Here is a 6,000-nt window from a genome sequence, read left to right as displayed (position 1 = left end):
GGACAGTAATTCTGAGTCGGCTGGCAGATTTAAACCGACCAACAAGAGGGAGAACCTCAAAAATGTGAGTTGAGTGATCCACTATATTATAGTTGCAACTTTATTTAGTTGAAATGCATTGTACTTGCCATGGTACTGTTTTAAAGAGTGAAATGCACGTAGGAGGGAAGGAGCATCACAGGTTTCCTAAACTGCGATTTTGTGTCACCTTGTTTGACTTTTTGATTTGTCTCTCTCCACACACAGCTGGGTTTGTTTTAGGCACCAAAAACCACTGGGTTGTATTTGGGTACCAGTAATTACTTCGATTTAAATGAATCAATTGTGGTTTGGGTTAGGATGTGATTGGGTCTATTTGCGAGTGAAACTCTTATCATTATTGCCATGACCAAGTATATTATGGCACCTGTGCCAAAAGACACCTTCTACACATCTCTGAGGTGTCAGACGGGCTGTTAAAAATGAGAACAAACTGGAGTGTCTGACATTATGAGTTATTTTTTCCTGGACTGTTTTTTTTCCCGGTAGTTTGAAAGTGTCAGTGTTTTGATAAAAGAAGAGATTTTCAAGTGTTTTTTTCTCCTTTCAGTGATGTGCCTGGACATCTATGTCTAAACTGGCTTTAAATAGTTGACAGGTGAATGTTTGTTACACTATATTTGAAAGTGGAGCACGTCTGACAAGCTGCAGCGCACATACTGAAATGCCACTGAAACAGCTTATTAACTTTTTGGGTAATATGTTATTTAGGAAGTCAGTTTTAATCATTTAAACCGTACGTACTGTTTAAACATAAGACCACAGAGCAGTCTGTGACATCACAGTGATCCCAGGCCCATTGCAGACAATGTTAATTAAAGGTGACTCAACTACTGCTTGTTGGCTTGTTTTTTTTTTTTGCTTTACACTAAGACAGTGTCACAAGAATGCTCTAATAAACTGCAGCTTCACTGTCTAAAAGAAATTTACGGAGCCCCGCAGGGGACATGGGAGAAAAAAAAATTAAGACGGACTTTTGCGAGATCTCGCAAAACTAACTCGGGATCTCGCAAAACTTTTGCGAGATCTCGCAAAACTAACTCGGGATCTCGCAAAACTTTTGCGAGATCTCGCAAAACTAACTCGGGATCTCGCAAAACTTTTGCGAGATCTCGCAAAACTAACTCGGGATCTCGCAAAACTTTTGCGAGATCTCGCAAAACTAACTCGGGATCTCACAAAACTAACTCGGGATCTCGCAAAACTAACTCGGGATCTCGCAAAACTAACGCGGGATCTCGCAAAACTAACGCGGGATCTCGCAAAACTAACTCGGGATCTCGCAAAAGTTTTGCGAGATCTCGCAAAACTAACTCGGGATCTCGCAAAAGTTTTGCGAGATATCGCAAAACTAACTCGGGATCTCGCAAAAGTTTTGCGAGATATCGCAAAACTAACTCGGGATCTCGCAAAACTTTTGCGAGATCTCGCAAAACTAACTCGGGATCTCGCAAAACTAACTCGGGATCTCGCAAAACTAACGCGGGATCTCGCAAAACTAACGCGGGATCTCGCAAAACTAACTCGGGATCTCGCAAAAGTTTTGCGAGATCTCGCAAAACTAACTCGGGATCTCGCAAAAGTTTTGCGAGATATCGCAAAACTAACTCGGGATCTCGCAAAAGTTTTGCGAGATATCGCAAAACTAACTCGGGATCTCGCAAAACTTTTGCGAGATCTCGCAAAACTAACTCGGGATCTCGCAAAACTAACTCGGGATCTCGCAAAACTAACGCGGGATCTCGCAAAACTAACTCGGGATCTCGCAAAAGTTTTGCGAGATCTCGCAAAACTAACTCGGGATCTCGCAAAAGTTTTGCGAGATATCGCAAAACTAACTCGGGATCTCGCAAAAGTTTTGCGAGATATCGCAAAACTAACTCGGGATCTCGCAAAAGTTTTGCGAGATATCGCAAAACTAACTCGGGATCTCGCAAAACTTTTGCGAGATCTCGCAAAACTAACTCGGGATCTCGCAAAACTTTTGCGAGATCTCGCAAAACTAACTCGGGATCTCGCAAAACTTTTGCGAGATTTCGCAAAAGTTTTAGCCACATTCTTCCCATTAACGGGAGGTCGAGACCTACTACAGCCGGGAGGAACACCACTTTCCCGGCACATCGTGCCTCGACCTCCCGGTCGGCTTCGAGCCAGCGTCCGAAGAATGCGACTAAAACGCTTGCAAGATCTTGCAAAAGTTTTGCGAGATCCCGAGTTTGTTTTGCGAGATCTCGCAAAAGTTTTGCAAGATCCCGAGTTTGTTTTGTCCGTCTTAATTTTTTTTTTCTCCCATGTCCCCTGCGGGGCTCCGTAGAAATTAAACTTTTTACCAAAGTTAGGCCTTATTTTTAAAGAGATGTCTAGACTCGTTTTGACCTTAAGTTGCCTAATGAGATGCTGAGTCCAGTTGTGGACCAGCTGTGCAGAGATAGGAGGGAGACATGGTGATATTAATGCCAGGTGTTCTATTTTAGTACTTGTTCGAGGTAGTAAACTTTATTATCACTTTATTTCATTTATTTAGTAGTTTATTTGTGAAGAAAAAGAACAAGACAGCAGTGCCCCATGCGTACATAGATGTAGAGTAATATTACAGAGTCATTTGTTTCATAGTAATGCTGTTCAATTGTGCAGAAAGATTAGTATCTATAAGCTGCTGGTGGAAAAATAGTGGCAGGAAAAATCCAAATTAAAACAAAACGGATCACCGAACATTTCTAGAGTTCATGTGCACAACTAGTTAATGTTGTTTTTGCATTTGTGGCCAGATTTTAACCAGGACTTGACTGTTTTACAGAAAGTTTAAAATCCTGACTTTGGCTTAAACTCACAGTTTGGAAGTTCCAATTTTTTCTCCTTAATTAAGAATGAAATTTGTGCAAAGGAAGGCTCGCGTTGTCTCAATCTATTTATGATGTATTTCATGTGACTAGTATGGTATAGAGACGTCAGCACTGACAGCACCTAATGATGAAGAAATGTAAATCGCACGAGTGACTGATTAAGGTCATGAATAAACGGATCAAAACTGAGAAAACTGCATATTTTTATTAAAAATTTAGAAAGTTGAAATATGTATGGGAACATAGGAATGAAAAATTTGATTATATGAGCTCTTTGAAATAATGAGCAGGGTCTGATTTGCTTAAAAATTTGAAGATTAACCCTAATTTTACAACAATGTTATTCATAGATAATTCCAATTTTCTTTATTCCTTTATTTTTGTCATCTCTCTTTCATTACCTTTAATCTCATATTACAGTGTTTATATGTGTGTTAGGAGGTGGTGGGTAGGTGTATTGTTGTTTTTTGGGTTTTGTTTCCCTTCTTGGCACAGGTAGGCGGGGCGGGGCTTGATGGCATTCCGGCACACCTGCGGCGCATCGGACGTCATCAGTGAGCGCTTTTATGGAGCTGAATCTCGGACGTCTGGTGTCGGAGTATTGTCGTTTTCATAAGTGGTAACGTGTTGGTGCAAGCTGAATCTGTTGATTCCACGCGATTGAGCTACATGTTTTAGGATCCATCACCTGCCTGCTTCTCCTTTGTTTTAGCCTGTCCCGCTGCCTGCTCGCCTGCCTAGTTTTCTGTGTGTGGGCTTCTGTGGATCCGTGACGGAGAATTACTTCGTACCAGGCTGTGACCACCGCTACAGCTGTATGTCGGTGTTGCAAGTAAGCTCTCCAACTCTCCTCGTCCACTTTTAGTTTAACTCTCGGCTATCGACGTACTCTGTAACTTTGTTTGTCCCTCGCTTTTAGGTAATTCCGGTGCGTCATCGGTCCGCCCGCATACCTCGGCTCCGTCTCATCCTTTCAGCGCTGCTCTCCGTGCACATTTTTATCTGTCACTGTATATAGCCCCTTCCCTTGTAAATATTCCCTCATCTGTGTATATAAATCTGCATCACTACTATCCTGTGCTCGTGTGTGTTTCTGCCACTAAATCCATCCGGGTAAAGTCCCCTTAACAATGTGGGACTTTTTTTGATTAAGAACCACATAAACAAAAGAACCATGCTGGTTTCTTCTATTCCATTACATTAAAGAATCAATATAATACATACGCTTAACAGGATGAGCTTAAAAGATGCAATTTTCTGTAAGCTTGACAACCAATTAGTAAAGTAGTTAAAAGCAGATACACTTGAACAAATGTTAAAATTAGTATTTTCACTTTTGATATTTAAAGTAGATATTTTGGTAATAATTCAGTGCTTTTAATGGATTACTAATAAAAGATTTGAATGCAGCTTCTCTAATCAAATGCGAATGATCTAGATACTAATGACAGGTTAACGTCTATTTGACTCAAAAATGGATGAGTAATGGAGCTAGTGTCATCCCAAGAGGGGGATTCGTCATTAGAAATAGTTGTGAAATGCTTGCATGAGTGATCGCCCGCATGTGACAGTGTGTATTCTGTCTATTTGCCGATGCACAAGTGTGCGTACGTGCCATCTTAATCTGTAAAGTGTGTGTATTTGAGTGTTACCCTCTTTGTATTTTGCCCACCAGTCTCTCTCCACTTTATTTGTACTCTGGCAGGCAGGCAGGCTTTTTCGAGCGCAGAAGTCGATTCCCGGAGTCCAATTTACAACAGCAGCACCGCAGCGTAAACAAGAACCAAGATGGCCGCCTGTCTGTCTGTCTGAGCCTTCGTCTGATGATTAGGGCCTGTTTTTAAATGTCTGCGAACCGGCTGACTGGCCGAGCGACCGGCTGCTGCTCGTCTTTTCTATATTTATGCCAAGAAGACAACATGTACTGTGGCAGCCATGGACAGAACAAGTGTTGGGAGGAAAAAGAATGAAAACACACACGAACAACAACAATATCTCTTTCTGTCTTTGTCTTTCTTTCTCTCTCACACACACACCGACACACACACTCGCTCAGGCACAGGTCCATTAACGATGATGGGCTGGAAGACAAAAGTAAGGCTGTGGGATCATTCATTTCTTACTCTGCTGCTGTGTAATAGTTTCAGTCCAGATAAGGCAGGAAAAAGCTAATTTTTCACCTTTTAGCGCTGAACGTGCTGCAGACTTTACAATGAGGTTGAAGCTAAAAATAAACCCTGCGCACTCACAATTATAAGCATCTTACAATGAAACGGCTTTCGAGCATTTGATGATCAAAGTGATAACAAGGACGCCGTTTTCATGCAAATATCTTGTGGTGGGAACATTTTGTAGTAATTAAACGTGAAGGGGAGTCATTCTGACAACTGAGGAACGTAATGATTTACACAGATACAAACGACGTTAAATTAAGCTAATTGGCTAACGATTTTTCTCATCTTGACGGCTAAATCTGAAACTGCAAGCCGGTGAATGTGACAGGAATCTGTTAGAGAGAAGAGCAAGCGGGGAACTTGTAAAGAATAAACCACAGCAGCAGTCGGCTTTCTCCGCTCTGGACGGGAGAGAAAGCTGCCGTGAGAAAGAACTCCGGTTCCACAATTAGAAGATAAAACAGCAAAATGTCAAGTACATGTTTTTCATCACACCTCATTAATTATGTTTATAAGCGGCGAATGCTGATTCAAAATCAGAATATAAAATGAGAAATGCATTGTTTCACATTCACAACAGCAGAGTCGAGAATAACAACTCGATTTGACAAACAAGTGAAATGAACGAAGTGTGAGGTGAAGAGGAGGCAAACAAAAGCCGGAAAAACTAACAAAGCTTGGTGTTTTTTGCTTGTCTGTGTGTTCCTCCTATATATATATCTATATCTATATATCTATATCTATATCTATATCTATCTATAGATAGATAGATATATCTAGAGATAGATAGAGAGATATATCTAGAGATAGATAGATATAGATATATTGATAGATAGATATAGCTATCTATATATCTATATATCTATATATATATATATATATATATAGAGAGAGAGAGAGAGAGAGAGAGAGAGAGAGAGATATATCTATATATATATATAGAT

This window comes from Neolamprologus multifasciatus, chromosome 22, assembly GCF_963576455.1.
Source record: "Neolamprologus multifasciatus chromosome 22, fNeoMul1.2, whole genome shotgun sequence".
Classification (NCBI taxonomy): Eukaryota; Metazoa; Chordata; class Actinopteri; order Cichliformes; family Cichlidae; genus Neolamprologus; species Neolamprologus multifasciatus.
The sequence above is the reverse complement of the archived record's forward strand: the minus strand, read 5'-3'. Positions refer to the sequence as shown.